Source organism: Rhinolophus hipposideros (assembly GCF_964194185.1).
Source record: "Rhinolophus hipposideros genome assembly, chromosome: 17".
Classification (NCBI taxonomy): Eukaryota; Metazoa; Chordata; class Mammalia; order Chiroptera; family Rhinolophidae; genus Rhinolophus; species Rhinolophus hipposideros.
Window position 1 is genome coordinate 43,583,539 of NC_138063.1, and position 24,211 is coordinate 43,607,749.

The window sequence follows — 24,211 nt, forward strand, 5'->3', positions numbered from 1 at the left end:
ATAGATATTTTGCCATTTAATATGACACTGCTACCATTTTTTTCTGGATTCCACTGCTAACACTGGGAGTGTGTGGAGGAGGTGAGCTCTCGGAGGGTGGGGGCAGGCAGCCATGCTCCATGGCTTTGTTTTTTACCTGGCAGTTAGGGCTGCAGTTGTTGCACTTTTGTATTCAGTTTTTGCCCTAAGGTCTCTGCCTCGCAGCAATATTATATGCTGATCCCTCAGGCTGAATTGCTGGGGCACAAAGAGTGCACCTGAAGTCTCCTCCACCTCCCCACCCACCCCAAATCAATTTGACTTTTATTGCATCTTTAAAATATCACAAAAAATAAGTCAGAGAAATCACTCAACATCTTGTTGCTTCTGTAGCTGGACAACTTATATCTTATTCTTCAGCCTGCTGAACGGTTCCTTTTTCAGAAACATAGATACCATCCAAGAATTTTCTGATATCCTTGTTTTTAACTGTTGTGGCTTGTTGAATCAAAGCAGCTGAATTTGATACAAGTTCAGTATCATTTCCTTCAAGAATTAACTTGATCTTTCTGGGCTTGAGACACTGAACAAGAACACCTGACCTCCAAACCCTGCAGGTATAATTTTCACCCAAGAAATTTCAGATTTCAAAAAGAGAACCACTCTCCTGAATAACATTGATGGGGAAGTGAGTATACAGAGACCTCATCTTGTAATAGAAGGCCAATGTAACACCCTTGATCATGTTCTGTACATGACTATAGTTGAACAGTAGCCAGTTTTTTTCTATCTCCCCACCATTTGTCAACCCAGAGCCTCTTCTTTTTATTTCCAGGGAGACTTTGAGTTCTACATTGATGTGATTGAAGTTCCTCCGCAGGGTGTCTCTGGGGCCTTTCACAATAACTGTGATCCCTTCAGAGTGATGTCCACCTTTTCTGGAATGTCCACAGTCTGATTGCTGAGAATGGTCTTCATCCTCGTAGTAGATGCAGCAAGGTGTGCACCTGCAGCCTTAATCCTCCCCTCTCCTGGGACCACAGTGAGCTCTGGGCTGCATTCTGCACCCCCTCTCTGCACTTCTCCCTCCCCTTCTCTCCTGTTCACCCAATTCACCTACCTTCAGGTGTTTTGATGTGCGGATCTCTCAGGTCTATTTGTATGTTTCATAGGGAATCCTTTTCTTTTTTCCCTCTCAAGATCAGGGGAGAGCGCGAACGCAGTCCCCCACTACCACAAATTATGCAGTCAAGTTTCCCACATTTGGGGAAATCGCAGGGGTCAGCACATCCGAGTGCAATGGATAAGCCTCGCCCTGGGAAAACCACCTTTGTGATCATGGTATCTGCCCTGCCAGGTAAGTATCAGGGAATCCTTTTCAACATTGAATTATAACTGTTCAACTTGTAACTTCCAGGGAGAGCTCTAGAGGTACCCTTCACACAGCCAGGTTTCTGTCACTACTCTATTTGTTCTTAAATGCTCTGTCCTTAGTGTGTGTGTTTTGACATGAACATAATCATAACACCAATTCAGTGTGCAATTTGCAGTCAAGTACATAGAGGAGAATTTTTATTGTGTTAAAAGCACATAATATGAGATCTACCCTCAAATTTTTAAGTGTCCAGTATAGTACAGCTTACTGCAGACACACTGTTGTATAGCAGATCTCTAGAACTTTTTCACCTTGCATGTCTGAAGTTTTATACTCATTGAATAGTAACTCCTCATTTGCCCCTGCTACCAACCCCTGGCAACCACCATTCTACTCTCTGCTTTGGTGAGTTTGACTACTTTAGATACTTCATATAAGTGGAATCATATGGTATTTTTCCTTCGGTGACTGGCTTATTCACTTAGTACAATATCCTCACATTTCATCCATGTTGTAACATTTGACAGCATTTCCTTTTTTATGGCTGAGTAATATTCCATTGTGTCTATCTACTGCACTTTCTTTATCTGTTTATCTGTCAGTGTACATTTAGATTGTTTCCACCTTTTGGCTATTTTGAAAAATGCTGCACTGAACAAGGGAGTGCAAATATCTCTTATCTTCATTGTGTTTTAATCAGTCTAAATATTACTAATAAATAACCATATGTTCTTTTGGAATAGCCACCGTTCAACTGTTAAGTAAATATAATAGAATAATTTTACTGGTTTTGCAGACTCCTCTCTATTGAAATGACCATATTAGGTTACCCAGATGGCAATGCAGGCAACAAGGTAGCATTCCAGAGCACTAAACTCATTCTAGGGGAATGTGAGATGGCCTAGGCTCCATGCTGGATGCTCTGGGAGGGTCAGTGGCACATGGTGTTACTTCACTGGCCCCCACAGGGCTGTATTCCATCAGCAAAGAAAAATACCACTCTGGAAAGGATGCTCTGAAACGGAGTAAATATTTGCCAGCAGGGCCTCTGCCCCTCCAGGCAGAGAGGCCTGGGGCATTCAGATATGAGGACATCTCTATTAAGAGCTAAGGATTGAGTCATGTGTGCTGGCAATGCTGCTAGCAACATTAGCAGACTCTGCTGATTCTGGAATCCATTATGTTCTTTGCCTTGATCTTAGTTTTGGGGGATTTAGTTCTCATGCTTGATTAGAACATTTCTGGGGCTTTTACTTACATATCTTGTTTTCCTTCAGGGAGAAAAATGGGAAAGTTCAGGTTGCAGCAGTTTCCTTTTGTGAGGCACAAATAGCTTGGTTTAATATGCAGATGAAAAGGGAAAACAAGAGAGAAAACCTGCTAAGTGATAGCTGGCCTTACTGTGATAACATTTTTCTAACAAGCTCCAAGTACTTCTGGCTTTCTCGGTTTCAGTCTCTTTGCTGATCAGATCCGTGAGCTGGTGAATAAGGATAATGCTTCCTTTGATACAGACAGACCTAAGTGTATAAATTACCTACAAATGTTCTTAGGCTATTTATACCTGTAGAGGCTTCATTGAGCATCTACATGTATTGTGAATTCCTTTTTCCTATTGTGGTGCTAGACTGAACATTTCTTTTGTTTTAAAAATCTGCTACTCTCCAGTCATCGGTGATAATGAGAAGTGGCTACTCTTATCATATTTTTAAGGTGTGAACTGCTGTGGGTCTCTCCTCTCTAGAAGTGCTGCTCAGTTTGCATGAGGATAGGGTTATGTGCAGGAACACTCAACATGGACAGCAGGATAGAGCTGAGGAGGGAGGGCAGGGCACCAGGGGAGTGGCAGTGAAGGAGCACCTGTCCGATGAATCAGCAAGGCAATGCTGTGATTTATTAGTGATATTTGGGCATGAACATGACCCTGGCTTTTATTGTGTGATCTTTTTTTCAGGAGCTAGGAAGCCAGCCTTTTATTGGTCTGTTCCTTAGAGTATTGCCTCCAGGGTACTGTGTTTTGGTTTTCACATCTTAAGGTGCATGTGATAAAATTGGAAAGGGACCACAGATGAGCAATGGAATTGATTAAAGGCATGAAAAATAGGACTTCTGCTTTATGAAGAGATCTCAAAGGAGATGTGGCTGTTTTACTGGAGAAGAAATATTGAAGAGATGCTTAGTAGGCTTTAAAATATTAACTATATTATTTAAATGGCACTGATGATCTCTTCTTGAACAGGCCTAAGAAAGCTAATGGGAAACATTTAATTTAGATACAAAAGAACGCCTTTTTATAGGAAGGATGACTGAACATAAGAATGGGTCTCTTAAGGAAACTGAAGAATTTTTTTTTGTTTTGTTTTTTTACTGTTTATGGACAGGCTAGATTACCACATAGGTTGGATAGTTGAGGTATGGGCCTATACTCTCAAGGTCTCTCCCGGAACCTATAATCTGTGGTCTCAGAACTTCCTTTCACCCGCAGGATTTTGTACTCTCCTGGATTAGATAGATGAGGATACCTTCCTTACTTATCTTAATATCTGCCTCCCTCTTAAGTTTCTCCTTTAGCCATTTGACCCAATGTTTTAGGGTATATATACTGGTTCCCCTGATATAAGCAGCCTATTGACTATTGACTATTGCTAGAGAGCTTGGGTCAGTTCTGGCCACAGTATAAGAAACCCAATAGTGGAGTATAACCACATCTGTGTGTATTGGAAGGGACAGAATCGTTTGGCATAGCCACTGCCTGGCCTTACACACCTAGGCAGAAAGGTGTAAAAAGACTTGCTGGATTTTGATGACCATGGTTTGCAGCCCAGTTCTGCCATTTACTAGTTGAGTAACCTTGGGTAAGTCACTCAGATTTTCTGAATCTCACATTATTTTTCTAAAAGGTGAGGATAAAAATAACAATGCATAATTCATTGGATTTTATGAGACTCAGATTAGATGACAAAGTTCTCTGTAAACAGTAACTTCCAATGCAGAAGTCAGTCTTGGTCACTAGTCTGAGTTAGCCTTTTTCTCATCCTTACCTGGCTTTTGGTGTCCCTATTACTGCCCTCTGCTACTAGATCCTTGTGTCTAGACCCTGGTGGGGCTGCTGGGCTGTCCAGGATTCTGACTTCCTCCTCCCAAGCAAGATTCAGGGTTTCTCAAGTCTCACTGCATGTAGCTTTCCTTTTCTTCATGCTGTCAGGATCCCGATCTCAAAAGGGGGGTAGTTGTTTGATCAGATAAATGAATCACTTCAGTCACTCAGATTTTAAATGGGTAACCTTTGCCAGATAACATAGTATCCTGATCCAGGTAAAATGCATGATCTCTTGAAGAAGTCCTGAGAAAAACAAAGGTAATGCTAGTGATGACTGGAACCCCAGGGTTCTGTGAGAAGTCTGTGGAGGAGTACTTTTCGTAGAGACTCCCATCAGTTCCCAGCTTATACCATGTGGCATTTGCCTATGTGGCTATGTGTGAATGGCACTGCCTGAGGAGAAGCTAGGGATGGGGGAGGGCAGGACTTCCTGTTTTTCCTCCAACAAGCACATTTACACATTCATACACAGCCTCCGGGAGGAGAACATTCAATTCATAGAGATCAAGCTACGGGCAAGTGGGAGAGCTAAATTCTGAACATTTGTCAGTAAAACTGCCGCTTAAAATAGCTCAACGATGTTTCTGTGCAAGGTACTTTTTGTGGATATTTGCGTTTATATTAATATAATATACTTATATCTGTCTATCTATCTATCTATTATCTATCTATCTATCTATCTATCTATCTATCTATCTATCTATCTACCTATCTAATCTATCTATAAATCTGTGTCTATGCAGAAGGTATGTCTTTAGCTCCAGTATGTATAACAACACATATTTAAGCACATACCTTAATATAAGTCACGAACCAAAAATAATTGAACTCACATAAGTTACAATATTTATGTCCTAAAGATGGCTAAACTTAGCTACAATATCTAATTTACAGTGACGTCTTTCTTTAACAAGTTTTATAAGAGGGATGATTTAAGTCAAGGAAGAGCAGTGACTCATTCACATGGTGGGCCAGTGGCTGAGCTAAGTTTAGAATAGAAGGGATGCTAGGATCTTCTGGAACTTAGAGTTTTACCATGAAGTCATTTTGCTCTTTCACACTCTTTTTCTTTCTTTTCCTTTTTCTTTTTTTTTTTTATCATTCATTTAGGTAAAATCAGAAATTTGTAATGCAATAATAAACTTCTCATTTTCCTTATTCCATTAGCTTGCTTGATATAGCTCTCTGTTTTAGGTTCTATTTTGGGATACCATTTACATAATTTGGGCTCAGTTTGGTTGTTTTGCAATTTATGGTATGAGATTTTACCAAGTTGATTTTTACCTTTAAATTATGATAAAGATAAAGGCCTCCAACAAATAGGTGGGAATGGATATGGAAATGGAGAGACAATTGGGAAGAATAAGAAATTCTTTTGCTTAAAAGAGAGAAGTCAATGATCTGAATAATACGTTGTTCAACATTCATTCAAAAACCTTTCATTTAGTAATAGCTAGGTACTTGGGCTGTAAGGGAGAGAAATTATCTTCAAGGAGCTCCATTATTCTGTCAGGAAGATGGAAATGCAAACAAGTAATTGTGATGCAGCGAAAGAGACAAAACTAGACAGGTATAGTTTCAAACATTACTGTGAAGAACTGGAAGGAGGGACTGAAATTAAAGAGCTGGGAGACCCAGATCTACAAAGTGAGAGGGAGAAGATGGGGCCCTATGGAGGTCAGGCTAGAGGTGGCTGTTCCAGACACTCACCAACACCTGCAAAGACTTAGAAACATGGTGTGTGTGGAACAGCAGGCCTAAGTGAGTCTCTTGGACTTTAGTAGCTAGGGCTGTTTAAATGTAGAAAGATTGTCTCTAAACTGGAATTGCTCCAAGGGAGGCTGGGTGAATATTGCAGAGGGAGGGTGTCCGGAGTTCATGAACTTTTAAGATTCTTTAAAATTCCTCTCTGATTCTTAAGATTTTCCAAAGATGAAGATTCAGATACTCTTGCTTCTAGTAAGCTGAAGAATAGATCAAGACTTGTGACCTGCATACTTTTTCACATGCCTCGTGCACCATGGTGTAGGGCAGTGGTTTGCAATATTGACTGCACTTTTAAAAATTGTAATGCCCAGACTGTGATCTAACCCAATTAAGCAGAATATCGGCGTCAGGGAGAACCCAGACATCAGCATTTTTAAAGCTCTCCAGGTGATTCCAATGTCCCACCCACGATTTGGCATCAATAGCCTAGGGCAAAATGTGGTCCCCAGCAGCATTAGCATTGTCTGAAACATGTTAGGAATGCAAAATCCTCGTTCCCACCTGAGACTTATAAGATCAGAACTTTCGGAGATGAGGCCCAACCATCTATGTTTCATAAGCTCTTAGGTGAGCATTGCAAAATTTAAGAATCATTGATCAAAGAAGACCATTTGTTCCAGGAAGTTCACTTTCCTAATTGACTCAGCAAATCCAAGCTTCATTGATTTTCTTCTTGGGACTGCTGCTACCATTACCCCACCTGGCCATGAAAAAGGCTCCTTTTTTCATCTGGTCTGGACAGCTCACTTGTTCCAGCTTGGTCAGATTAGAATTTTCAAAAGGACCTTTAATGAGGGAAAGCAAAACAAGGAAGAAATGGTATTGTAAAGCATAAAACCATTGATTGTTTAGTATACAGATAACTGAAAGTTAACTAAAGTTAACACATTTGCATTGAATATCAGAGACGCAAAGATAAATTAGAAATCTGTGTAATGTGAAGTGGCTCAGGGTTTTAGGGAAAGACATAATGAAACTAGACTGCTATCTGTCACCACGTACCAAAATTAACTCAAAATTGATCAAAGACCTAAAAATTAGACCTGAAACAATAAACTGCATAGAAGAAAACATAGGTACTAAACTTATGGAACTTGGGTTCAAAGAACATTTTATGAATTTGACCTCAAAGGCAAGGGAAGTAAAAGTTAAAATAAATGAATGGGACTATATCAAACTAAAAAGCTTCTGCACAGCAAAAGAAACCATTGACAAAATAAAGAAGCAACCAACCGAATAGGAGAAGATTTTTGCAAACAACACCTCCAATAAGGGGCTAATATCCAAACTATATAAAGAACTCATACATCTCAACAACAAGAAGCAAACAATCCAATTAAAAAATGGGCAGAGGACTTGAATAGACATTTCTCCAAAGAGGACATACAGATGGCCAATAGACATATGAAAAGATGCTCAACATCAATAATTATCAGAGAAATGCAAATAAAAACCACAATGAGATATCATCTCACCCCAGTTAGAATGGCTATCATCAACAAGACAAATACTATCAAGTATTAGAGAGGCTGTGGAGAAAAAAGAACCCTCATACACTATTGGTGGGAATGCAGACTGGTGCAGCCGCTATGGAAGGCAGTGTGGAGGTTCCTCAAAAAATTAAGAATAGAATTACCATATGACCCAGCAATCCCTCTCCTGGGTATATAGCCAAAATATCTGAAAACATCTGTAAAGACATATGTGCTCTGATGTTCATTGCAGCTTTATTTACAGTAGCCAAGATATGGAAATAACCAAAGTGTCTTTTGATAGAAGATTGGACAAAGAAGATGTGGTATATATACATAGTAGAATGCTATTCTGCTGTAAGAAAAGATGAAATAGTGCCATTTGTGAAAGGATCTTGAGATTATTATGCTAAGTGAAATAAGTCAGACAGAAAAAAGTCAGAAACATTATTTCACTGATATGTGGGATATAAAACTGAAAGCAACAAAGGAACAAGACAAACAAAGAAACAAAAACTCATAGACATAGACAATAGTTTAGTGGCTACCAGAGGGTAAAGGGGAGGGGGGTGATTGATGTGGGTTAATGGGATCAAATATATGATGATGGAAAGAGAACTGACTCTGGATGGTGAATATACAATGTGATTTATAGATGATGTAATACAGAATTGTACACTTGAAACCTATGTAACTTTACAAACCATTGTCACCCTGGTAAACTTTAATTAAAAAAAAAAAAAGAAAATCAATGTGTGTAATGAAGTGTGACAGGTGCCATCATAGAAATCTGGTCTTTACAGAACTCATCAACCAAAGTGGGGCAAGGTTTTTTTTTTTTAATTTATTGGGGTGACAATTGTTAGTAAAATTACATAGATTACAGGTGTACAATTCTGTATTACATCATCTGTAAATCCCATTGTGTGTTCACCACCCAGAGTCAGTTTTTCTTCCATCGCCATATATTTGATCCCCCTTACCCTCATCTCTCTCCCCCACCCCCTTTACCCTCTGGTAACCACTAAACTATTGTCTGTGTCTATGAGTTTTTGTTTCTCACTTGTTTGTCTTGTTCTTTTGTTGTTTTTGATTTATATACCACATAGCGGTGAAATCACATGGTTCTCTGCTTTTCCTGTCTTACTTATTTCGCTTAGCATTATAATCTCAAGATCCATCCATGTTGTCAGAAATGTTCCTATATCATCTTTTCTTACTGCCGAATAGTATTCCATTGTGTATATATACCACAACTTCTTTATCCATTCATCTATCGAAGGACATTTTGGATGTTCTCAAATGTTTTGGCCACTGTAAACAAAGCTGCAATGAACAAAGCTGCAATTGCTGGGTCATATGGTAATTCTATTCGTAATTTTTTGAGGAACCTCCACACTGCCTTCCATAACGGCTGCACCAGTCTGCATTCAGTGGGGACAGGTTTTGTGGAACCCAAAGCTTGTACTTTTTTTTTGGGGGGGCGACATTTAAGAAAAGAATACAAAAATATGAAAAAAAATAGGTGCAGGCTTGAAATACAGTCTGAAGTTGCAGCTTCCTTAGACTACTGGTAAATGTCTCTCCTTATCACAGTTTAGGTATTAGCCTCTTTAGGGCATAGCCTGTGTTAATCTTTCTCAATGACATATTTCCTGGATAACACAGTGCTTGGCGCATAGTAGGGGCTAAATAACTATTTGTTGAAAGAAAGAATGAATCTGTGCAGATTAAGGAGGAGGCACAAACTAGTTCTGTCTTTACCAGCCAGAGAACACGCCAACTGCAATAACTTTGTTTGACCTCGGTCCTGTGGAAGGCTTGGGGAGATATCTTTAATTCAGAGCCCACTGTTCTCTCTGAGGGGGTTCTGTAAAACCTGGACTGTCTATACTGAGATTATTACCTGGTTCTCTCTCTTTGTATATTTTACAAATACATTCCTATATATTTATATACAAAGTGTATATAGATATGCATAACCATGTATACATATATGTAAATATGTATTTTGTATATATATATATATATATATATATATATATATATATATATATATATGTCTCCAGTGTGGAAAAACAGGAAATGTAGAATACTAGAAAGAAAAAATTAGACTAAATGGTCTCTAAATTCTGAATGTTATGACCATAATATCAGAAATTTCATACCTAAGGCCATGTAGCAAAAGTCATGAAAAAGGAAGCTGATATCAAAAATTATTTCTAATTAGGCCTCCTTATTTTTTATTCTCAAATAAAAACCTAGCTACATTTTAATTTAATTGACAGCCACCCTGAAAGAGTTGTTGCATATCTACAAATTGTATCTACTACAACTAATTAAACTCTAAAGATAAAGAGATTCTCTTAGGTAGAATTCCATTACATATTCAAATGATGAACATCTCACTCCTACTTAATTGTATTTCATTTAAAAGGTTACAATTACTTTGTAATTTTGAGCAGGTAAAAAAGCATTGCTTGTTCAGGCACATTCTGAATTTTGTTTAGGAAACATTTCATTTGGCAACAAGCAACAATGGAAAGTTTGATAACTATAACTCAGGACTGATGGCTGCCCAGAAGGTGCACCTGGCTCCAAAATGCATGACTGTGTTCACACTTCTCAATTCTAATAGTTATCCATCTTTCATAATGAAGGACAAAAATGCTTGCCGCTACTCTCTCTCAAATTCTCAGAGAATACGAAAGCTTGTGTGTCATGCCTTGCTAAGATGGAAACATTTCTCACCCAAGTATTTTATTTCTAACCATGGTTTTAAGCAAGTTCTCAGGCCAGTTAACTCTAGCCTTTTAGATGGGTGAAAGCTGTCCCCAGGAGACATCAATTTGGGTTCAAACAGATGGAGGGCAGGCCACCAGAAGAGAGACACAGGTGCTTGCAGTTGGGAGTGACCACGCAGTGAGAGCCAGTGAGCATGAAAATGGTGAAGGGATTCGAGGACATGGGAGCGAGTCATTGACAGCGTTTGCTACATCATCACCTAGAAAACAGCTGAGGGAAAGGAGCTGGTTTCACGCAAGCAGAGGAGAAAGACGTTTTCAACCAGTTGATCTGACTCTCCATGCTTTGGTACCATAATCTCTAGAGGCCACCATTTCCCACTGCCATTGCAGGCCATGTCTGGGAGGACTTGTGGGTGAGGGTAGGAGAGAAATAAGGACAATAACAACATAGATGAGAAAACTCAAATTTAAGTTATGTCTCAGGTTCAGCTACATTCTTTACGCATATTTCTGCATTTGGTGAGGCCCATAGAGTTTTAATTTTTTAAATTAGTTTCAGGTGTACAAATCTACATAATAGACATTTACACCCCTCACAAAGTGATACCCCCCATCTACTACCCCTCTGACATCACATATAACTGTTACAATACCATTAACTATATTCCCTAGGCTGTACTTTATATCCTGTGACTATGTATATACTGGGGGTGCCAAAACAATGTATATAAGTGGTCAAAGTTGCTCAAGCAGTAGTTCGCCATAATCAGAAGTGTCTGGATGCTGATGGTAACCATTTGAGCACTTCTTGTAATGGCAGAAGTCAAATGTGAGTTGAGTTCATCTTTTGTTATCAGTATATATTGAGTGTTACAATTTTAATACAGATTTTTCCTTTCTTAAAAAGTATATACATTTTTTGGCACTGTGTGTGTGTGTGTGTGTGTGTGTGTAAAATTGTAGTTGACATTCAATATTATTCTACTTCAGCTTCAGGTGTATAGCACAGTGATCAGGCATCTACAGAGTCTATGAAGTGACCCCCCTGATAAATCCAATACCCATCTGACACCCAACATAATCTTTACAGCATTATTCATTATATTCTCCGTACTATATTTCATATCCCCATGACTATATCGTGACTACCAATTTGTACTTTCTAATCTGTTCACCTTCACCCCTATCCCTACCCCCTGCCATCTAGCAGCCATCAGTTTTTTTCTCTATATCTCAGAGTCTATTTCTGTTTTGTTTGTTCATTTATTCTGTTCTTTAGATTCCACATATAAGTGAGATCCTATGGTATTTGTCTTTCTCAGTCTAACTTATTTCACTTAGCATAATACCCTCTAAGTCCATCCATGTTGTTGCAAATGGTAAGATTTCATTTTTTTATGGCCAAGTAATACTCCATTGTATAAATGCACCCCAGTTTCTTTATCCAATCATCTATCAATGGGCATTTTGGTTGTTTCCATCTCTTGGCTATTGTGAATAGTGCTGTAATAAACATAGGGGTGCATATGTTTCTTCAAATTAGTGTTTTGGATATATTTGGATAAATACCCAGGAGTGGAATTGCTGGATCATAAGGTTGTTCTATTTTTAATTTTTTGAGGAACCTCCGTACTGTTTTCCATAGTGGATGCACTGATTTGCAATCCCACCAACAGTACACGAGTGTTACCTTTTCTCTACATCCTTGCCACCACTTGTTGTTTGTTGATTTATTGATGATAACTATTCAGACAGGCATGAGGTGGTATCTCATTGTGGTTTTTATTTGCATTTCTCTAATGATTATTGACGTTGAACATCTTTTCATATGTCTGTTGGCCATCTGTATATCCTCTTTAGAGAAATGTCTTCATGTCCACTGCCCATATTTTAATTGTGTTGTTTGTTTTTTTGATGTTGAGTTGTATGAGTTTTTTTAAAAATAAATTTTGGATATTAACCCCTTATCAGATGTGTCATTGGCAAATATCTTCTCCCATTCAGTAGAATTTTAAGATGCTTGTCCCAAGTCACACAATTAGGTTGTAGCAGAACTGGCTCAACCCCTCCCCATTTCCTTCCAAGTTGTGACATTGATATTAGTCAAAGGGGATGGATCCCTTTCAAGAAGGTGGGAATCTAGGTTTCTGGCGTTTGTCAAGGCAGAGGTGGCCTTCTTGATGTTGAAGACAATGTGGCAAAGAGGTGGGAGGAAGGGGTTTTCAGGAGTCTGTTCTCAGATCAGCCATTCTCCATTCCCCCAGCACACAAAGGGAAAAGCCACAATCACCATCACCACCCAACCTGATATGTACGGAGCCTGCTGGAAACAAAGTTCCTGGAGTTAGCAGCCTACAGTATGCAGTGTGCACTCCACCCCTTCAACTTTGCAAGGGCTCAGCTCCTCTCAAAGTTCAGTTTGGAAAAACCCCTGTCATGGAAGAGAGAGCAAGTTCATGTTCTCAGTCACTGTGCAAAACTGAGCACCTCATCTCAGGCTTGTGGATGAAGGCTCTGTCTTTGCTTTATAAGGAGAGGGCTCCAGAGGGCTGTTTCATAAGGATGAGGCTACAATTATTTTTAGGGCATCATTTCCTTAACAACACTTATTGTGATTTGTAATTATATACGTTTTTACTTGTCTATGGTTTGAATGCCTCAGTGTATAGGCTACATGGGAGCAAAGACCAAGGTGTTGGCTCACTAATGATTAGTGGGTTGTGACTCAGTGAGTGGTGAGTGAGCTCAGCATTCCCCTGCTTTCCGCACAGTTGCAGACCCTAGGTTGGGCTCCTCCTTTTTCTTAAGGGAATTTGAAAATTAGATTTTTCTTGATGGCTATGTGAACCTGGACATGTTATTTAACTTCTTTGAGCATTGTTCTTTTGTGGTAAAAGTGGGGATAATTGCACTTATTTCAAAAAGATGTTAAGATGACTAGATCTAATAATTATATAGAGGATCTAGCATATAACAGGACTCAAAAATATTGAGTGGGATCCAGTATAAAATACAATTGTTGTGAGAATGGCTGGGAGAGGAGCTTTGTTATTTTCTCTTTGAGCTATAACCACGGACTCAGACTCTACAAGGGGTTCTTGGCTTTGTCTCCAACAAGCCTTGACAGTGGCTGTGCCTGAGGTAGGCCATGTACATTACATGTCTAAGCCCACGCACAACTACAGCCCTTGTGTGTTCCGGCTTCTGTTGAGAGTTCATGGAAGGCTCCCTGAGAGCCCCACCTGCTGCCTTCTATCTGGTAGAAGAATTGGATTGAATGTGCTCTCTTAGCCACATAGCTTAGATCCTGGAAAGAATCAGTTTCCTGAAGGCACATCCATTAACCACTTAATATGCTTAGTAGCCAGTAACATTGGAAGCATAGTGCTATCGACAATGAATTATTTCTCAAGTAGGTTGAAACATACTTATTTCCCCATCCTTCCTGTCCATTCAGAGCAGATGTCTGTTGTCGTGGTAACAGAAACAAGAGCAACTAAGAGTTTTTGAGTGCCCTACATGCTTTTATACAGGAAGAAGGGTGAGGTGGAACTGAAATGTGGACTGAAAATGAAATATTTTCATCTTTTTTTCTCTATAGAGGGCAGATGTATGATTACTCCTCAATATAATCCCCCAAAGTAAGCATATTCAGTCAGTGCATTTGAGGAAGAAAGAAAAGAGAAAAAGGGAGATCCTTGCCAAATGATTTCATCCAATGACGTGCTTCTGAGAAAATTTGCCTCTTTCTTGGGCTCATGAACTGTCACCAAAACACATATCAATTTTGGGGAAATTTATAACACCCCCCTCCCCCCCGCCACACTTCTGTATTTCAAGAACACATAGGTTAGGTTCTATTTTTTTAAACATAAATTTAGTTGAATGAAACACACAAACAAGAGTGGATTTGGTTTGGAATTTAGTGAAGAAAAGTAAATTTTACTAATTTTTATGTTTGACCCAAACTGTGCTCCCTGCCCGAGACCATCCTTCAGTTTGGATGCCCTTTTCTTCTGCTTCAGCCTTGGTGCTCATGTCTGTACACTTTCTCAGTTCTGTTCTTTTCTGTCGCTTTCTTTTCAAGGTGCAGGAGACATTCACACACAGCACATTCCTGGCACAGGGAGCTCCATACAACTTCCCACCACTCCTTTGGGAATCTCCGTGACTCAGTTCCAGTTCCTGCCTTCACAGGGCATAGCCTGCCTGATTCCAGGGCACCCTCACTTCAGAGTATCTTTCCTTGTCTGTGTATGTGTTGAAAGGCATCAGTCCCCCAAACTGTTCAACAAAATAGACAATTATGACTAGAAACCTGAGGTTGGAGGCCTGAAGCATGAGGCCTGGGTGGGCAAAGGTGAGGATGAGAGGGTGTAAGGAAAAGGGCAGGCAGAGACTAAGAGAGGATTGTGGTACTGGAGGAAGTGGAGTAAACGGCAGAGAGTGGGTACTCCGCTGGCTGCTGAGCCCAGCCTCCCCAAAATGTTGTCCTTTCTGGCTGTGGAAACTTGGACATGTCATTGAACTTCTCTATATGTTAGTTTCCCTAGCTGTAAAATAAAATAATATTAGTACCTACTTTAGAGTTTTGAAGATTGAATGGAATAATGTATGCAAATTACTTGGTGCTCTACCCGGCATACGTTAAATGCTCAATAAACTTTATTATTATTTGTGAATATTATTACTGCCAGAGATAAACTTCATTGATGTTCACAGGCTGCCTCAAGAGAACCTATTCTTCTGGACTAAATACTTCTGTTGTTAAATTTGAGAACGTAGGGAATCTCAGAGGTTTACATGACTGATTCTCACTTGTGATATTTCATTAAGTGTATTCAGTATATTTGGATACTTGAAGTTCAAGAAAAGAATTTGAAGAAAGCACTTCTAACATCTGCGAATCCAGGGGCACAAGGGTAAATAGAGGTCCACAAACCATATTTCTAAATTCTGAAAAGTTGTATATCAAGCTACTAAACTCTAACTGTTGTTACTTTCCATCTTGACACATACATTTTCATGGCAACCTGGAAATCAGCTTTTTTGTTTTTGTTTTTTAAACAGGATTTTGAAATGGCATTTGTTATTGCCGGTGTTCCTAGCTGCAAAATTATTACATGTGCGTAATAATAATTGTAGTTAAAATTATTTTATTGAGCATTTATCCTATGTCAGGTACTGTGCTTAAAGCTTTACATGCATTATATTCTTTAATCTATAACAATTTGATGAGCGATGTCTTATTATCATCTCCATTTTACAGACATGAAAACTGAAGCCAAACAAACAAACAAACAAACAAACAAAAAAATGCATAGAAAAACATCATTCACAATTTCACCCTCCAAATTTAACCAATATCTTGATCACGTTTTTCCAGTAATTTTGGAAGGCAGTTTTGAATTAGAATTCTTGGACTCCTTAGTGGTCTGTGCTGGAAAATGGTGGCATAGGGTGAGCAAACTCTGGTCCTTGGCCTGAGATAAGCCCCCTCTCCTCATCTGTGGCTTTATCCTTCATGCACTTGTGTGGGCCTCCTTCCCTACTGTGAACACCCACCCCCAGGCTGAGAGGTGAGCACTCTAAATATGGCCCAGCCTCTGGCAGAGAGACCCTGGAAGGCTATGTTGTACAGGTTCTGGAAGTAGGCTTGTTTGACCTGTGAACCCTGGGATTCTAGATACTCAGAATGTGGTCCAGGAGAAAGGGTGTAGGCTCCGGGTGTACATGCCCTTTTGGCTCTGAGGACTCCCCCATGGGCATGGGGTGGGGGATGCAGCTATAGAGGGGATCGAGGATAAGGCCCCTCTTGCCTGGGTTCAAGGGAAGTACTTCCTCACTGCTATTGAGGAAAGAGAAATCTGGTAGCTTAAACATTTAAAAAATTCTTGTACAACTTAATGAAGGGCTGATTATGGCATATTGATAGTCTGTGTTTAACAAATAAGTTTAGTAAAGCATTACTATAATTATATTCTGGTAGCAGAATTACCTTTGTAGCCTCAGTATCTCAGTGCTTGCTTATAGTTTAATAAAAACACATTTAGAATCAATACCATATGTTGTGAATTAATTAAAAACACCATTTGCATTTTTGCTAACTAAAGTATGAGTCACAGATTTCAATAGTTCATTCCTTCATGCAACAAATATTTATTGAGTGCCTGCTCAATAGATACTTGCCAGGTATTGTACTAGGCACTCTAGATACTATTAATAATTAAATAAAGAATGACTGGAGCTGAATTTTGTAAACAATTGACACAAGGCAGTAATTTGGAGATCCAGGTTCAGAGGGAAAAGTCTGGGAGTTTTCTGGAGAGAATGGGGGTGAGCATTTGGTTAGAAAATATTTCTTGATTCCTAATATGCTCTCGTTTTTCCAATACTACTACTTGATTTCCACTTGCTTAAAAAATGTGAATTATGGAATTTAGAAGCATTTCTCTTAAAAATGGTTCTTCTTTGTGAATACTAAATCCTGCCCATCTTTACTTATCTTATATTTTGGACTCTTGTTCTAAACATATAGACATGTGTTGACTTTCCTATTTGTTCTATGACCAGGCTGTATGATATAGGGGTCAAAAGGCCTGATCAAAAGCATTTAGGTCAGTGCCAGTATATCCCTTCTGGGATGAAAGAACTGAGATACAGCAGTAATTCTGAGTGGATCTCAATGGCTGACACTTAATAGAAGCCTAATAAAAATTGGTTGGACAAAGTAGTCCCACACTGTGCCAGAGATTGGATCATCAAGGTTTAGACCTCTATTAACAGGCACCAGACTACTGATGGTCATAAATATAGTTCCTGCTTTGTTTTCACTTTGTGGTTATATATGTATATATGAAGTGGTGGAAATGGAAAGCAAGAAGAGGTCTTAAAAAGAATAAGTATGTGGAGCTTACATACTTATGTGGAAGACTGTGAATAACAGATTCTCATTTAGAGATCACAGCTGTATTTCTAGCTAAGTTAGAATTGTTTCACCATTTATTTGAATATCAGTTTCCAGACAGCATTTTGGTATGGCATTTGAAATATTATCTGCATAATATATGCCTATAATTTATTGCACTCTTGTCAATCTAGAAATAGGCAATCAAGTCATGATGATCAAATCACTCAGGTATCAAGGAGTGTGACTCACCCATCATCCTTACAGCATCTTTTAGATGCTGTGAGGAGTCCAGCAGCAAAGCTCCTTGCATTATGGGCATAACAGCCTTCTTCATGAAGTGACAATAATATCCCTCTTTTCCCATAGTACTGGAATTCTTTAATTTTCTTGGGCACACAGGCTGAAATCCATATGTCATCTGGTAGGAATTTATATGGATAAATCAGCTCTACTTTTAAAATATGACTAACCTTGGAAAACTGATATGAGAATGAATGCTTTGGGTTCTATTGCTTTCTTTCTATTACCTCACTGAAGTCAGCCACATTGAGAGTTTGGTGGGAGGAAGTGAGGAATGCTGGCCCTTTTGGTGGTAGGAGAGCAGGCCTGGGAAGGTCCTGAGTGTAGACTTCTGGGAGAGACCAGGATGACATCAGGGAGATGAAGGGAGAGACGGTAGAGAAAGGATGGGAGGAGGGCACTAAAATTTTTCACTTTATCTCAAACTGAATTATCTCAAGCGGATTAAATTCTTGATACTTTTTTTTCCTGGTAGAGGAAGCATATAAATTAAATAGAAGAATGTTATATGTTGTTTGAAGCAATGAGACAAGTGTTTGTGTTTAACTTTTTCTGACTATAAGCTGCAGTGGTCTTATTTATTTATTTTCCAGTTTTATTGAGATATAATTGCCATATAACATTGTGTAAGTTTAAGGTGCACAACCTGATGATTTGAAACATGTATATATTGTGAAATTATTACCATAACAGTATTAGTTAATACATTCATCTTCTTGTGTAATTACCTCAATTTTTGTGGTAAAAACAATTTTTGTGGTAAGATCTACTCTTTTAGCAACTTTCAAATGTGTAATACATTTTAAAATAGGCACCATGCTGTACATTAGATCTCCAGAACTTATTATTTTACAACTGTAAGTTTGTACTCTCTGACCAGTATTTCCCCATCTTCCCCATCCTCCACTCCCAGGCAACTACTTTTCTACTCTTGTTTCCATGAGTTCAGCTTTTTAATTTAGTTTTATTTTTAGTATTTTTATTTAAATATAGCTAACATACAATATTATATTAGTTTCAGGTGTACACAATAGTCATTCAACAGTTATATACATAAAGAAGGGATCACTATAAGTCTAGCAACCATCTGACAATGTACTATGCTATCGCAATATTATTGACTGTATTCCCCATGCTTTACATTCCATTTCCGTGACTTACTTGTTTTATACCTGGAAATTTGAACCTCTTATTCTCTTTCACCTTTGTCCACCCTTTTAAGTTTTTCAATTACAGTTGACATTCAAAATTTTATATTAATTTCAGGTGTAGAGCAAAGTGGTTAGACATTTATATAATTTAGGAAGTGATGCCCCTGACTAGTCTGGTACCCACCTGGCACTATGCATAGTTATTACCATATTATTGACTATATTCCCTCTGCTTAACTTCATATCCCCATGACTATTTTGTAACCACCAATTTGTACTTCTTAATGCCTATACCATTTTCACCCTGTCCCCCAACCCCCTCCCATCTATCACCCCAGTAAATCTAGAACCCATCTGACACCATACATAGTTATTACAATATTAATGACTATATTCCTTATACTATACTCTACATCCCCATGATTACTATGTAACAACCAATTTGTACTTCTTAATCCCTTCTCCTTTTTCACCCATTCTCAATCCCCTTCCCATTTGGCAACCATCAAAATGTTCTGTGTATTTATGAGTTTGGTTGTGTTTTGCTTGTTTGTTTATTTTGTTCTTTAGATTTCGTATATAAGCAAAAATCACATTACATCTGTCTTTCTTTGTTTGAATACTTCACTCAGCACAATACCTTTCAGGTCCATCCACGCTGCCACAGATGGCAAGAACCCATTCCCATCCATGGCCGAGCCATAGTCCATTGCACAGTCCATTGTAGTCCATTGTACCTACTCTATCCATTCATCCATCAGTGGACACCCAGCTGCCTCCACGTCTTGGCCATTGTAAACAATGCTGCAGTGAACATGTGGATGCACACGTCTCCTCGAAGTAGCATTTTGGGTTTCCTCGGATAATTACCCAGAAGTGGGATTCCTGGATCCTTCTTTGTCACTTGTTATAGCCTTTGTTTTAAAGTCTATTTTGTCTGGCATAAGGATGCTACTCCAGCGTTTCTTCTTATTTCCATTTTTATGAAATATCTCCATCCCTTTACTTTCAGTCTCTGTGTGTCTTTTGATCTGAAATGAGTCTCTTGTAGGCAGCACATGTAAGGGTCTGTTTTCTTGTCTATTCAGCCATTGTATCTTTTCATTGGAGCATTTAATCCATTGACATTTAAAGTAATTGTTGATAGCCACGTAGTTATTGCCATTTTGTTATTCATATTATTTATCTTTTTTTTTTGTCTTAAAGAATTCCCTCTCAGAGTCCTTATAATACTGGTTTGGTGGTGGGAAACTCCTTCAGCTTCTTTTTTATCTGGGAAGCTCTTTATCTGTCCTTTGATTGTAAATGATAACTTTGCTGGGTAGGTCCTTGCTTTTAGTCACTTTCAATATTTCGTGCCAATCCCTTCTGGCCTGCAAAGTTTCTGTTGAGAAATCAGCTGATAGTTTTTTGGGAGCTTCCTTGTAGGTAACTAACTGCCTTTCTCTTGCTGTTTTTAAGATTCTCTCTTTGTGTTCAACCTTTGGCATTTTAATTATATTGTGTCTTGGTGTGGGCCTCCTTGGGTTCATTTTATTTGGGACTCTCTGTCTCTGTCTCTCTGTCTCTTGGGCTTGTACGTTATTACTTTCACTAGGTTAGGGACGTTTTCAGTCATTATTTCTTCAAATGGGTTTTCAATTCCTTGGTCTCTGTTCTCCTTCTGGTATCGCTATGTTGCGAATGTTGGTATGCTTGATGTTGTCCCTGAGACCCTTTAAACTCTCCTCGTTTTTTATGGAATTTTTTTTCCTGTTCTCATTGGGGTTTTTTTGTATCTTATCTTGTAAATCGCTGATTTGATCCTCTGCTTCATCTAATCTACTGTTGATTCGTTGTAATGTATTGTTCATTTCCATTATTGTATTCTTTATTTCTGATTGGTTCTTTTTTATGTTTCTTATCTCTTTGCTGATGTTCTCCCCGAGATCAGTGAGCATCCTTATAACCATGTTTGGAACTCTGTGTTTGGTAGTTTACTGGTTTCCATTTTGTTTAATTCTTTTTCTGGGGATTTGTTCTGTTCTTTTTTTGGGAACATTCTTCTTTGTCTCCCCATTTTGGCTGACTGCCTGTGTTTGTTTCTATGTATTAGGTAGGGCTTCTGTGTCTTCTGGTCTTAGTAGAGTGGCCTAATGTAGTAGGTGTGCTGTGGGGCTCAGTGGTACAGTCTTTCTGGTCATCTGAACTGTTCATTCCAGGTGTGTCCCTTGTGTGGGTTGTGTGTACCCTTCTCTTAGAGTTGAGCCTGTTTGCATGTCAGTGGGAGGGACTGACCCTCAGGCTCACTGGTTGTGAGGACTGGCCATGACTAAAATGGAGGAGATGTGGTGCAGGAGCTGACCCTACAGAGCAGGATCTGCCTCAGCAGGGCTCTGGTGCCTGTCCAATCTGCCCCTTGGGTGTGTCATCCTTGGAGGTGGCTGGGTGATGCTCCAGCTTGTTTCAAAGTGGCCGCTGGGTGCACCAGCCTCAGGGCCACCTGGGAGGGCGCCTGCTGCTGGTCAAGTTCAGTTGCAGCCAATGCCCCACCCAAGCCACCCCGCAGGAGCCACAAAGCAATCCACAGATCGCTGCCATCCACACTGTGCTTGGTAGTGCCTCAAGAAGTCAAGCTGCAAACCAAGGCCGGCTGCTACTAATGCCAGGCTTAGGGCTGCTTAGCCAGAAGTATGGGACATGTTCAAGCCAGATGCTGCTTGTCTGGTTTCCCTAAACCTTTGAGAGACGCTAGGAAAATCTTCAGCATGAGAAAAGCAGGTGGTTTATACAAAAAAGCCACTGGAAGCGGCTTTGATATGACCAAAAGTTGGGTGGGGTGGGGTCTCAGAATCACCAGGACATGGCAAACGAATGGTGTCAGCCAGCTTGAGGGAAACTGAGATATGGGGGCTGTCTGTGTCTGCATGCCAGTAAGGGGCAAGGCTCAACAAAAAAGCAATTGTTTCCACAAGCTCCTCTGTCTAGGAGAAAGCTGCTTTTCCAGCCCTTGTCTTGAAACCAGACAACTCAGTTCCTCCCCATATGTCCCTGGCACTTCTCCAGCCTCTGCCCCAGTGCTGGAGCTCAGAGCCAGTGATTACATCAGTCAGTAAGTCTGTGCATGGTCCTTTTTAGAGGAGCACCTGGGACTCCATCCGCCCTCCGTCTCACTCAATCACAATATCTGCTGGTTTTCACAACCAGAAATTATGGGGACTTCTCTCCCTGGCACTGGAACCCTGGGCTACGGAGCCAGATGTGGCACTGGGACCCTTTGCTCCTTTAGGGGGCCTCTGCAGTGGAGATATCTCTCCTCATTTTTAATGGTCACACACAGATTTCATGTTTCTGCCCCTCCTGCTACTCTTGAGGTGACTTCTTCTGTATGTCTTTATTTGTAGGGCTTTGTTTCAGCAAGATTTCACATGATTCTCAATGATGGCTGTTTTGTAGTTTAGTTGTAATTTTGATGTGGTTGTGAGAAAAGTTAAGCACATTATTTACCTATTCTGCCATCTTGATCCTGAGCCTCAGTTTTCTTATCAACCTAAAAACAACTTTTTAATGAGGCATAACATACATACAAAATGTAAATGTACAATTCATTGAATTGTCACTATATGTCACACTCATTTAATTAGTGCCAAGATGAAGAAATTACCAGCACCCCAGAGGCCTTCACACACTACCTTCTTGCAAAGGTAACACTGTCTGACTTTTAACAAGATAGATTACTTTGTCTGTTTTTCTTTTTCTTTTAAATATAAATAGGATCACATAGAGTGAGCTCATTTGTGTCTGGTTTCTGTAAGGGTCAGAAAATAATTTTCCTCCCATCTCTCTATGTTCTGGTTGGGCCAATAATCAAATTAACATGAGACAGATTAACAGGAGAAAACATCCAAATTTAATATATATGTTCATGTGGGGTGCCATAAGAATATGATACTTGAGGACACATTGGACATTTGAGGCTTATATTCCATTCTGGAACTAAGGAGGTGGGGGTGGTTGTTGGAGTGTGTTTATGGTTTGGGACTTCAAAGGGTGGGAAGGCAGGTCACATGGAGATAGAAATGCAAATGTTTGGTAAAGAAATGTTTGCTGGGCTGTCTTTAACAATGGGACACAGGTAGGACTTTGACCCATTGGGGCTTGCTATGTTCCTCCCTGTGTAGCACATACTACTTCATATTAAACTATGGCTATCTGTGATGATAGCCCCATTCCTGGAGCAGGTCTTCTATCCAAATTCTTTTAGACAGGGGGAAAGATCAAAGGCTTTTTCCTGAGTTTTTTGTCTCTAAAAATAACCAGCTTAAAATAGTCAATATCACAAAAGGCATAGTTTTGGTTGGCAGACTGCTTCCTCTCATTTCCTTTGCTCAGCACTGTATTTGTGTTTAATCCATGTTGTTGCACGTAGCAATAGTCTGTTTTGAACCACTGAATTTTCAAACCAGTAGCGATCATAGAAATTCTTTCATCTACCCCTCTCATTTACCAGAAAAAGGAAATGAGGGCCAGAGATGATTACGTGATTTGCCTAACTGTACAAAGCTAGTTAATAGCAATGATGCAATTAGATTACAAGTATCCCCATATCCAGCTCAGGGCCCCTTCCTAAAGTTATCTTCAGCAGTAGCTTACACAGTTCAAATCCATTGTGCAAAAAAAAGAGGGGCAAGAAAACCATCCTCAGCACATGTGGGTATGTCTGAATCATAGAGTTGAAGATTTTACTGTCATCTTTTACTGATCCTGTCCTATGCACCTCCTTTATATGAGAATGTCTAGATCTTTGTGTGTCTGGATGTTCTTAAGGCATGAACCAAGTATACATCTGAAAGTGTCAGAGCCAGGAATAAAGAGTGAAAATCATCTACACCTAAACCTTGTCATATTGATAAGACATTATCCTAATTTTAAAAGTTTCCAGAGGAGATCCTGTATTTCTACAGCTTTTTATTAGAATGCATTGGATTTACCCATCTAACTCTGAATCTGCATGTACTATCATTTGAGCCTAAAAGTTCATTGGTATTACTTTATAATACCATATATTTACATGTTTATAATACCATATATGTTACATAGTATGCACATCTCAGTATCATTCAGGATGCCCCTAATTTGATGAATTCCTCTGGAGACCTACTTTTATTAATGCTGCTCCCCAAACCTGTCATAGTGCCTGCAATTCTATAATTACAGTTGTTTCATTAGGCTCAACAGTAGGGACCTTCAGTATTTGAAGATCCCTGTAAAAATGCACATGCATTGCTGTAAATGGCATGCTTTGTGTCATTAGTATTCTTTGCTACTATAACTCAGAGAAAGGATAGATCAGTTTGATTGGGATGGAAAAGGGAAAGGTATGTCTGGTTGGAAGGTGCAGTGTGGATGGGGGTAGGACAGTTTCCCCCAA

At 39.4% G+C, this 24,211-nt stretch overlaps 1 pseudogene across 1 annotated transcript; it reads right to left on the bottom strand.

Annotated features, from left to right (window-relative positions):
- Positions 1-388: 388 nt before the first annotated feature.
- On the bottom strand, positions 389-969 carry LOC308509967 (large ribosomal subunit protein uL6-like; annotated as a pseudogene). The gene has a single exon. The product of its transcript is annotated as a large ribosomal subunit protein uL6-like (transcript).
- Between the last annotated feature and the right edge of the window lie 23,242 nt (positions 970-24,211).